A 13,333-nucleotide genomic window follows, 5' to 3' on the forward strand; every position below is an offset into this window, starting at 1 on the left:
ACATCCTCCCTTAAGAACAACTTGGGATAGGATTGAAGGATGCTGCTGCTCAAAGCCAAACTCTGATAGGATCTGACGAAGCCACAAGGCTTCCTTACTGGCTTCCACGGCACCACGATACTCTGCTTCTGCTGACGAAAGAGAAATGGCAGCCTGTTTCTTACAAGCCCATGTAATAGGTCATGAACCAAGAGTGAAGACATAACCAACAGTAGACTTCCGATCATCAGGGTCACCAGCCCAATCAGAATCAGTGAAACCAACTAATAGAGGAGCTGCTTTGGCACTGTAATGAATCCCAAACTGTACTGTACCTCGAACATAACGAAGTATTCTTTTAGCTGCTTTCCAATGACTTTCACGGGGGTTTTCCATAAAACGAGCAACAAGGCCAACAGCAAAGGAAAGGTCAGGACGAGTATGGGTTAAATACAAGAGTTTTCCTACAAGTTGACGGTATAAGGTAGCATCAACTTCAGGAGAAGTACAAGAGACTGAAAGTTTGACTCCAGACTGAAAGGGAGAAGGGGTTGGCTTACAGTCTTCCATGTGAAAATGACGAAGAATATCACAAGCATACTTGGACTGGGAAAGGGAAATACCCTCCTTGGATTGCAAGACTTGAAGACCGAGAAAATAGTGTAAGTGTCCTAACTCTGTCATTTCAAATTTCTTTTTAAGGCTGGACTTCACATGGTTTATAAGGTTGGGATCACTACCAGTAAGAATAAGATCATCAACATAAAGAACAAGGATGATAAGAGAGTTGCCCACTTTCTTGGTGTAGACAGTATTGTCAGAATAACACCTAGAAAAGCCAGATTCTAAAAGAAAGCTATCCATTTTGGCATACCAAGCCCGAGGAGCTTGCTTGAGACCATAAAGAGATTTCTTAAGTCAACATACAAGGCTGGAGTCTGTTTGGATGAAGCCAATGGGTTGTTCCATATAGATTTCTTCATGCAATTCCCCATGCAAGAAGGCAGATTTAACATCCATCTGATGGACTTCCCATTTTAAAGAGGCATCAAGGGAAAGAACAAGGCGGATAGAGTTCATTTTGGCAACAGGGGAGAAGGTTTCAGTGTAGTCAATGCCTTCAACCTGTGAAAAGCCCTTAGCAACAAGACGAGCTTTATGTTTATCAACTTTCCCATCTGGTCCATACTTGGTTCTGTAAACCCATTTACATCTAACAAGTTTGCGTCCCTTTGGTAGAGGAACAAGATCCCATGTATCATTTGTCAACAATGAATGATATTCTTCATTCATAGCTGCTTCCCAATGTGGATGGCCTGAAGCTTCTGCAAAAGTGTCAGGATCATGATTTACTGGAGCTTGAGCCAGTAAAGAAGAGGCTCTTTCAAACTGAGAACGTGTACGTCGCTAATCTGTAGGATCACCGGCAAGATCACCTGCTGCATCCCGAGTAGCACGGACCCATCTTGGAAGTTGAGGATCCTGAGAAGGTGGGGGAGGATTGTCATCCTCACTTTCATCATTTGAAGAAGAAATGTTTTCAAAAGTAGAAGAGATAGGAAGAGGTGGCACATCCGCCGGACTAGGCTCGCAGGCCGATTTATTTTCATCAAATTTTACATCTCTTCTAATGATAACATTTTTGGACTTAAATGGAATAAGTCTATAACCTTTTACATCTTCAGAATATCCAACAAAAGTACATTTCTCACTCTTAGGTTCTAAAGCTTTATGCTTTTCATCTGGAATATGGGCCCATGCTTCACTTCCAAAAACACGAAAGTGACTTACATCTGGTTTAATGGAACTCCAAGCTTGTTCTGGAGTGAGATTCTTTAGAACCTTAGTAGGAGTGTGATTTATTATATAATTTGCACAATTAATTGCTTCGGCCCAAAAACTAAGACTGAGTCCTTTAGATTGCAGCATACAATTAGCCATTTCCTTTAAGGTGCGATTTTTCCTTTCAGCTACACCATTTTGTTGTGGAGTGTATGGAACAGTATGTTGCATTTGAATTCCATTTTCGGTGCAAAAGTTGATGAATGTGTTTTTAACATATTCTCCACCATTATTAGTTCTTAGCTTAAGAATTTGATGTCCAGATTGTTTTTCAACAAAGGCTTTGAAGGCCAAAAATGTGTTAAATACTTCGCTCTTGAGTTTTAAGAAGTATACCCAAGTGCGTCTGGAGAAATCATCAATGAAAGTTAAGAAATACTTGCAGCCAGAGAATGAAGCAACAGGAAGTGGACCACATAAATCACTGTGCACAAGCTGTAAAGGGGCTGAGGCGTGCCAAGAGGCACGTTTTTCAAAACTGTCCCAATGATGTTTTCCGAGTACACATCCGGAACAAACACCATCTCTGCAAGATACCATAGGAAGACCTGTCACCATATTTTCTTTACATAGATGCTGAAGGGAGCGATAGTTTAAGTGACCAAATCGCTCATGCCAAAGTTTGCTCACTTCATCATTATGAGCAACAAATACTGAGGGAAGATTTGATGACCCAAAGTTGTGAAACTTATACAACCTTGTGGAATCATCAGCAATACCAGTAGCTAGAATCTGTTTAGGATCTCTTAGATCCTTGATTACAACATCATGAGGTGAAAATTCAAAAATTTTACCTTCACCTGAATGAGTTATCTGATATACAGATAGAAGGTTGCAGGATAAGGTTGGAACACATAATACATCATTAAACTAACCATTGTCTAGATGAACAGTTCCAGTCCCTACAACATTAAGAGATCTATCATCACCAACATATATATTTTTGGTGTTACAATCATTTAAAGAAGAAAACATGGCTTTGTTTTTGGCCATGTGATAAGAGGCTCCAGAATCAATGAGCCACTCATGAGAATGAGAAGAAGAAGATACATTTAATGCATAACCAGACTGAGATGATTGACAACGACATGCAGAAAGTGCCATTCCTGAAGATGAAGTTGAAGTTGAAGTTGAAGAATGCTCCACATGGATGTTATGTTTCTTCATTGTGGCTTCCAAGGCTTCCATCTTCTTAAAGCATTTAGATTCTAAGTGGCCATCTCGATTACAAAAGTTACAATGTCTATCAGTCTTCTTCCATTTGTTTTTATTGGTCCTATCATTTTGCTGAAATGATCTTTCATTTTGAGGCTGAGTTTTCTTAGGACCCTTGTTTGGTTTAGGACCATTCTTTGTAGGATATGACTTCTTAGGATTCTTTGAATTTGGTTGTTGCTGGGCGGCTAACGCTTTCTTGGAAGATTTTCCAAGATTAAGAAGACCAAGGTGTAAGAGTTTTTCTTGTTCTCTGATTAAAGAATCACAAAAAGAGTCAAAGGAAGGGGCCTTGTAGTCTTTTCCCTGACAAATGAAAGCTTCCCTTGTAGAATGGAAGGTGGAAACAAATACAGAGTAGGCTGGTCCCAACTTAGTAAGGATGGAATAAATAAGGTTACTATCTTCTTTCTTAACCTTAACACCTTCCAAGAGATATCTAAGGGTCTTGAATTTGGACAAGAAATCTTCAATGCAAGAAAAATTATTAGGATCCAATGTAAGAAACTCATTTTCAAGTTGATGGGCTCTAATTTCATTTTTAATCCCAAAAACTTTAGTGATTTGTTCCAATGCTTCATGAGGAGTCTCAAGTTCTGCAATATGGAATCTAAGATCAGGAGAAATAGACATCCCTATCAAACCACGTGCTTGATCTTGTCTATTTTCCCATTTTGCAGCCTTGTCTTCATCTTTTGGTTTCTTCTCTTGGTCTGTGGCTATTCTGTAGAGACCTTTACTTCTAAGTAAATCTTCCATGTAGGATATCCATTGGAAGTAGTTAGTGCTGTCAAGAATGACTTGGTATGGACTTTCCATTTAAAAAAAAAAACTGAAGCTGAAGATGCTGAAAGTAAGTGTTCCAATGGATAGATCTCGAAAAATTAGGCGGTTTTAAAAAAACGGCTCTGAAAAAGGCTTCTGGATGAAGAAGTTATGGCTTTTTGAAAAAAAATTGTTGAAGTTGCCGGCAAAGTGCGCGAATGTGCGGAAATGAAAAAATCCGCCCCCACAAAATGGAGACTTGAACCCAAGACCTACACTCTCTTAAAATAGCTTTGAACCAATTGATCTATACAAAAAATTTGAGAGAGAGAGAGAGAGAAGGGGGGCCTTGGTTTGCGTGCTTGCCTTGAGAAAGCTCTTTTTCCCTACAAAACACAAAACACAAAAAACCCAACACAGACATGCAAAGAAAACGAACCTTATGGCTCGAAGTTAGCTTTAGCCAAAAAACTAGATATTTTAAAAAAAGAACATTGCGGCTCAAAGTTAGCTTTAGCCGAAAAACTAAATATTTTTCTCAATGTTTCTGATTTTCCGAGATCACACTAAGGTGCAGGGAAAAGAGCATACACATGAGAAAAATCCTTCCTTTCTGTTTCTGATTTGCCCAGATCGCACAGAGTCGCAGAAATGAAAGGTATAGATCCGGTTAAAAAAAAGCTAAATAAACCGAAACCGAAATAAGCAGAGAGAAAATAACAGTAAACTGCAAATAAACACTGTATACCTCCAGATCTTAAAAAAGACGCAGCTAGGGCTACCGGAAACCTTTTCGTGTGAAACGAAAGGGGTTCCTCACTGGAACAGATGATCCGAACACAACAGAGAAGTCCTCTCGGCCCGAAAGCAGTCAGAAACAGCAGATCTAGGGAACAGCAGTCGGATGCAGTTCTACCGGCTTCAGATTTGGATCACCAACGGACGCGGCCCTCAAATAGCTCTGATACCATGTAGGAATTTACAGGGTAAGTTCCTCAGAAATAACACCAAAAGGACACCGCTCACAACCAGATCACAGATCAATACACCAGTATTTTTGACGTGGTTAAAACCCTCAAAGAGGGAAACAGTCCACGGCCTGTGCCAACGTGGCTACTACAGGCAATTTATTAATCAAAGAATGAAAATTTACATAAGCTTCTCTCATGCACGGATTACCCGAACAATGACCCTCCATCCGCTTTAAATAGAACTCATGGACCAATCGGGTGTCAAGCCATGGATCAAGTGTCGGTAATACCGAGGAGAGAGTGAACCGTTGGATCACTACATATCGTGACCGTCGGATTGTAAGTTACAAAATGTACAACGGTAAAGAAACACACTTTACCTAACTCTATACCTAACTCTACACTAGACCAAGATGAACTTAACTATATCCTATGTGTCGGAATATCCTAACACAAACAATTACTCACTTCATTTGCAACAAATTTGTTAATTCAACTCTTTATGTACCCATACATGTTTTTTGGCTTCTTGTACTTGTGTTTGTACTTATGGGAGAGTTGAAGAATTTTACACATACATGAGAGATTGTGTGTGTGTGTGAACAGTGGAATGGTTGCTAGTTTCATTGTGCTTGAACATGCATGAGTGATTGACTTGTATTGATCAATTTATTTGTTAACATGTATGATTGACAACTTGAGAATTTTCATTGTATTTGGATACATGCATGAGTGTCAACTTGTGTCGATTGTTGTCACATGTATGTCATATCGACTTGGAAGAGTTGAATTAGTATCCAAATATGAAAGTGAGATGTTGATGGATTATTGCATGAGATATGAAATTATTTTTTTGAATTTAGCTTCTGCGATCCATATCAAGTTTATTGAGCAATATCTTCATGCCAGCTCCCATCATTTCCCCACTCAAAATATGGGTGTTCTCAACACGCTAGCTACTTATGCGCTAAGGATCTCTGATGAAAAGAGCCCCGATAAAGAGAAGGCTCAACTCGTTAATGTTTTGCTAATAATGGTTATAGTAGGCACCTCGGTCAGAAAGCTTTCCTCAAAGCCAACAAGAATTCATTGGTCAAGAAAGACCCTAAAGAGCGAGTCTCAGGGGTTCATCTCCCTTTCATCCAAGGGACCACTGATAAGATTGCTAGAATTCTTAGGAAACATAATGTTCCCTCAAACTTTAGACCCCTTAACACCATCCATAGCTCCCTTAGATCGGTAAAAGACTCGGTTGACCCCAAGGACATGAAAGGTGTCTATGTTATTCCATGTTCATGTGGGACCCCATATGTTGGTGAGACTGGTCGCTCTATTAATCAAAGGATTAATGAGCACTCAGCCGACATAAAACATGGGAGGACCCGGTCTTCTGCCCTGGTAGAACATGTGGAGAAGACTAAGCACCATGTATGCATTGAGGAGGCCCATGTTATTGCCAAGGTGGCGCATTTCCATCACCGGAAATTTAGGGAAGCCATAGAAATCGAAAAAAGGTCGGGCAACCTTAATAGAGATGACAACTAGAAAATTATCAGTTTCTGGATCCCTGCGCTTCCTCCTAACCGCTTCCCCGCCCTCTGTTGCCCCCCACCCCCTTCCCCCCCCATCCCTGGCCTGTGTCTCCTTGTTTTTCCCCCACATACCCTTGATCATTTGTTTTCCATTTTTCCCTTCTCGTTTCTCTATTTTTAGTTTTTATTCTGTGGTTTTGAGTTTCTTTCACTCCCTCCAGATGAATAATCCTTTTCATTAACCTTATTGTATGAACATATGAATTATGAATATTCCTTCTATTCCTAAACATTGATTTTAACTATTGGTCTTACCCCACTTTTTGGATATAGTTAACTATAAATGAATTAACCAACCCTATTCTTCTTCAAGGATTTTAAGGAATTTTCCTCTTCTCAATACTTTTAGATTCCTTAATCTTAATTAGTGGTCCATTATTTAACTTATTAGGTTTAATAAACCTTTATGATATATACATGATTTATGTTTTTATTTTAGACAGGTCTATTAATAGGTTAGGGTCTTGGGAGTTAATTCTTATAATTTATGTTTATGATAATAATATAACAAGAAACTAACTTGCATAATAACTAATGATTATCTATTTATATATTTATATTTAATTCGGAATATATATATATATATATGTATTATTCCATATTATATTAATGATTTAAGGTTTTTGATTTTATAATTATACATATTTATTTATTTATTATTCCATATTAATGATTAATGTTTGATTTAGTGATTACATTTTTGGTAATAAATATAACAAAAACTAATTTCCATAATAATTAACTAACCATTTATTTATATAATTATAATTAGAGAAAAGGCCTAGTAATAACTAATTGATTCATTCTCTGGATTCCTAAATACTAACTTTACCTTTATTCAAATGTTGGTAATAAATATAACAAAAATTTTGGTAATAATTATAACAAAAATAACTTTTCTTGTCCCTTTCCCTCGGTCCAGTTAGGTTGGCCAGTCAAATTTAGTCGTTTCTTAGTCAAATTTCCCAGTCCAATATAGTCGTTTCCTAGTCAAATATAGCCGTTGGAAGATCTGCTCTCCCTATTTAACATGCAGCCATGATCTAATTCTTCAACTTGTCTTGACGATGAACCACACTCGTTGGTTCGAAACGCATCGACAAAAGTATTATAATGTGATTTCCACCAAAAATTATTCTCAATAAATATGAAATTCTTGTTGTTTATGCAAAGAATCGTCAAGCTGTGTACATGCTTATGTTTTTATTTAAAGTCAAGTCAGTTGCTTGAAGATGATGTTTTGTCGACTTGATGGGTTGTACACCAAGATGCAAGAGTACATGGCGATGTTACATGATGTGACAATTGTTGCTTTGAAGGAGCAAAAGAAGAGGTCGTCAATTTGCATTTCTTGCATAATGTGTTTTTCCATTTAATGGTGTTTCTTGTGACAAGATGTCGCAGGATTTTGGAAGGTCCATTCTTGAGCAAGATGCTCATGCTTAGCCTTCATTCTCAAATCAAAACATGAGTACCATGTTGAACTGGAGGATGATAGAGGCAAGAAGTGATAGTGGACAAGATGCCAAAAAGTTTGCAGCCATGGAAGACCGTTGTTTTGTGTTGATGCCAAGAAGCAAAAGAGATGGCGAATGCATTCTTCTAGATGTGGAATTTGGAACCATGGAGGTAAAAGAATGGTCATTTATTTTCTTGTTGTTACTGATATTGGAACTCATTGTTGTAGTTCACTCAGATGAGCTTAACTTGAAAAAGTGGTTTCCAAGAAGAAGCTTGCATCCAATGCATGTGTTGTAAAGGAGGAACATGGTTCTCAGTGGGAAGGTTATCAGTTAGTTTTCCAAGCACAGAGGGATCACTTTGGTATAATAGGGTGTATAATCAGTCAACAAGTAGCCAACAAGTGTTGGATTGGGTCAGCATCAAAAGAACAATAGTGGTTGAAGGACATAACCATTTGCAATGCAAGGCATGTCACTGTACCCAAGTGGTTGTCATGGAGACCTTTCAAGTAGAATCAGTTGATAGAACTTGGGAAGGAGAATAGTATTCAAATCTCATCAGATAACCAACTTTTGTGGGTCCAAAATCCCGTCAGTGGGAAGGAGTGATCAAAATCTAGATTAGTGGCCAAAATTTTCTCAAAAATGAAAGTGTTTGGAATCAATCAAAACCTAAAATAATGCGTCCATCTTGGCAATATGATCCCAACACAACTCGTTTCATTCAAAACTGAGTTCGTATGAGGAAGTTAGAGTATGCTGACTGTTTCGCCAAACAGGGAAAATTTTGAAAAAAAAGGTTGATTGGGAAATCCGTATAGCTCAGTTAGAAAGGAGAATATTCCTTGGAATATTATTTGGAATATTCCCTAGAATATTCCTTAGAATATTCTTGTACAAGTGGACAAGTCATATGTTGACATGTGGCAATGCATCATTGGGCAATGGCGGTTGAGTCGGTCTAATCATAAGTCGACACGTGGCAAGCCTGGAGGTCTCCACGTGCCCCTACATTGGTATGATAAAATTTTGTGGACGCGTCGGGGTTTCACCCCGTGAGCTTCCCTCCGTAGTCCAAAGCCTGCAACCAACTCCACTAACTGTGTGTTTCTTAACTGTAAATGGTTTCACATATTATTAACGTATGTTACGTTTAAGGTTGGTAGGTGGGGGAGGGTCAGCCCGCAGACCAACCCTCCCCATGTGAAAAATCCCACTGTTACATGAAACGGTTATTGAAACCATCGGCAGTTATAACATAAACCATTATAGCAACGGTTACAACAAGACATGTGAACGCTCCAGGGAATGGGTTACGGTTAATGTTTACACCGATGGACATAACATAAACAGTAACCGCAAAACCTCAAACCCTTGCATGTGACCGCTATTTTGAAAACTGCTAGAAGTTAATGTCAACGATTATGAAAACTGTGCGGTAATTTCATTAAGTGCGTTTATGGTTAAAAAATCTAGGATTAGCTTAATTAATTTGGTTTATTTTTTTAATTAAACTCTAACTATGGTTAGCGCGGATTTTTTGCTAATCACATATTAGTGCTTAATTAACTCCACTTATATTTAATTAATCCAATGCTTATTTTGTGGAATTTTGGTGGTGTGCGCCAAATGTGGAACTGTCCCCAGTTTTGGCGGACTTAATTGGAGTCTTTCCAGTTTTAGCGGAGGTTTTCTAGACCAAACTGGAGAAAGCCATAGGTTGCTCAGATTTCGACCAATTTTGGAAAATGAATAGTCAATTTTGGTTGATTTCAACATTCTAAAGACAATGGAATACGTTTCATAGGTAATAGAAGACTTATATAGGTGATTTTTCCATAGGGAAGTTCGGGGAAGCCTAGGGCCACCAGGGAAGGAAGTCATCCCCAGATCAACCAGAGTCATTTTTCAGAGATCTAACAGTCATTTTTGGGGTTTTTGGGTCCTCTAAACCCAATGGTATAGTCTGAAAATCCATTGGAGTTGAGAAGAAGATTGTAATCAGAAATTTGACCAAATAATTTCAAGAGGGCGTAGTCATTGAAGGAGGTCGTAGGAGATGTAGCCCAGTACTGGAGGGTGAACTCCTTGATCAGATTTTTCTTATGATTTTGCTGTATATATTTCTCTGCATTTCATTTTCTGTCCATGTTATTTAAGTAACTAATTAACTCATAATTTCCCCACACATGACACATAAAATACATATAACTTGACACATAAACCTCTTGCATAACTAGGTAAATGAGACTATCCTAAACATATGTTTTAACTGATGAGGGAGCTTGCATAGAATTTACAAGTTTTCCCAATATTTCAGATCACTGAGCAACATCTAGTGTTCAGGTATTGTGGATGATTGAATAGATACTTCCAAACAAAAATGTAGTTCCTAAACATCTCCTCACTTTTCACAACATATTGATATGCTATCAAAATAGAGAAAAAATTAAATAGAAGAAGTGAGGCTTTCAATTTGTGAATCCTTCACAGCAGAAGCATGAAAAAGGCATCCCCAAATCACAAAACAAAGGACAGAGCCAAGGTGGACCACCCTAGGACAACCCAACTAACTCACAAACAAAGAATGATAAAAGGAAGATGAAGAAAATCATGGAAAAGTGGTGCAAGTTCCACAAGATCCCCTCTCATAAAACAAATGAATGTCACATAAGGAAATCATTGGTGGAAAAGATAATAGCCTTAGAGTCAGTTTGGTTATTCTGATTCTGAACTAGACCTAGACAAGGGGAAACTGATCTTTGATGTAGAACCCATTGTTGTTGTTGCCATTTCCAAGATCTAACAAAGTGAGCTCAAATATCCGGAGGAAGGTCAACTCCTATTTCATTCAACAATGTGGGTGAAGGGTTCTCCCCAATGTTTCATTTCCGATAGAGAGAGTCAAAAGAAACTCATCTCAGTAAAGGTCATTAAGCAATTGGCATTGAGAAATATAGGGCATAGTAATTATGTTATTTCTCTTCTATTAGTAACTGCTTGTGAGTGTTTTTTACTTCTTTAGATTCATATATTCTTTTACTTAGGTTATTAATGTTCTTCTTCATCAAACAAATAGCAATGCATAAACCATAAAGAGATTCCAATTGACGAATACCAAGACCAAAACCCTTGACCTATTTTCCACTCCAAGACCAAACCAGAAAGCCTCTTTTTCCTCCAACAAAATTCAAACTTCATCCTCCCTTACTGTTGCCTTCCTGACCTCAGCTTCCTCTTCTCTATTTTAGATTTTCAACTTCTTGGCTTCCTTCAGAAATCCTAACATGTGTGAAGTGTCACCTTTGAGTCCTTGATACCCTTCGCTTTAGGTGGATATTTCCCTAATACATCCTCAAAAAGCATCAAATGCCAAATTTTTACCCAATCCTCCATTCTGTCTTCCCAAGTGAAGACAAGAATGATGTGTCTATCTCTCCCTCTTAATTAGGGAGGACATATCTATTCCAATAAAGGAATGTTCTCATTCCTACAGAAGGAATGTACCTAAGCTCCCTCTTGGCTTAGGAATTTCCAAGTTTCTTCCAGGTAAGAAACGTTTTTCCAGACTCCCTCTTGATTAGGGACCTACAACAACTCCATTTTCTTGAAGAAATCCTCTTCACGATGTCACGAACTTCTTTTCATTATCTAGGAGTCTTCATGTTTGGGAATTCCACATAGGGCACTGACCACCCATCACTTTCATTCATGAGTCAGTCATGTCATCATCAGAAAGTGATCCATCAGTCCATACCCGGCCTTCCTTCATGCCATTTTTACTTAAGAATCTTTCATCCTATTACATGTGCATCGGTGGTGGAAGACATCCATGGATCTTTCATCAACAACCCTACATAAACCCATCCAGATATTTGTTCAAAAATAAAGGAATGAAAATTAAAATCAACATTACCTTTATGATGGTATTTCATCATGGCATATTTTGGTTTGCATCAGCATCCTACATTCATATCGACACATCTCCCAAAGATATATACTTTCAAGGGTCTCTTTCTTTTTCAAACTCCATCAGAGTCTTCATATCTTCCATGGATATATCCTTGTCAAATATTCTTGGTATTTTTGATGTTGATTGCCTTTACCATGGTGGAATATTCCATGATCTCTTCCTTCCTTTCTTCATACATTTCAATCCCAAGAGATTCCAATCAAAGTTCCTCAATTGTAGTCAACCACCTCATACTTCATGTGAGTACATATTATGTTTATTTCATCTAGTGAATGTGTGACCCATGCATTCTAGAATTCCTTTGAGGGAGGAGATCCTTTCTTTTGATCATGCTCTTAAGATAGAGCATTGGTTCATGACACCTGCAACCATATGACATTACTTCCACGATATCAAATGTAAGCATACATACCTCATTTTTCCTTTGGGTCATCCAGACTTCCTGTAGCAGCTTCCTTGATTGAAAGAGCTTCAATCCCTTGATATTCTTCACTTTTATGTCATCATACTATCATCCCATGAATTCCATAAGATTGGAATTCTTGATGAAATACTTGCTTTTCTTGGTGATCGGTGAAAATTTCATTGAAGATTCCATCAGATAATTTTGAGGATCCAAAGTATCCCCATCAATAGATGTTTCCTTTTGACAAATGTATGATGAACATTGTACTAGATGACCTTGCCACTTATGTTCCCAATTATATTCCCAAGGGCTATATCCTTGACTTCCAAACCCTCTTTCGTGGTTCTCTATGATGATGTCCCGAGATGTTGCTTTCAATTCTTCTATGATGCCTTGATGCATCCCATTTAGTGAATTGTGATAGCCATATCTTACAACAGAAGACTTAGCAATTTGAGAAGAAATTGGGTGAGTAAGACTATATTAGTAATAGAGATCTCTTACTTCCTATTTCTTGGAACTTTTCAGTTTCCTCTACTTATTTGGCGATATGGGATTCTTCTATTCCTCTTTTGTTGTCCTTCTTGACCTTAGGACAATCTTTTTTGTAGTGACCATATTCTTGGCACCCATAACAATGAATCTTAGACATGTACCTTTTCTTTTTCCAAGAACTAGAATTTCCAAAGTTTCCTTTTATTCTTGTCATTGTAGCATAAGCTTGACTTTACTCACCTACTCCCACATCAGATTTGGCCTTTAGTCTAGATTATTCAATCTTGCATAGTGACCATAGATCCTAGAATGGAGTAGCTTATTTCTTCCAATAAATACCTGAAGTAAAATTACCCCACTCCTTCGATAATACATTTAATACAATTGTAGTCATTTCACTATCATACATGACTTCTCCCAAATCTTGTAGTTGATCCTGGATCTCAGATATCCTCATAAAGTATGAGGCTATTCCATCTTTCCTAAAAATCTTAAATTTATAGATTTCTTACCTTAATGAGATGACTTCTCCAATAGTTCTTACGGTTTACACCTCTACCAGTTTTTCATAGATTTATTTTGAAGTTTTGAGTTAGATACATGTGGGATGAGGAGATCCTTTATGGATTCTA

Source organism: Pinus tabuliformis, chromosome 5_2 (assembly GCF_031772625.1).
Source record: "Pinus tabuliformis cultivar Carrire ecotype Pingquan chromosome 5_2, CPIR1, whole genome shotgun sequence".
NCBI classification, from domain to species: domain Eukaryota; kingdom Viridiplantae; phylum Streptophyta; class Pinopsida; order Pinales; family Pinaceae; genus Pinus; species Pinus tabuliformis.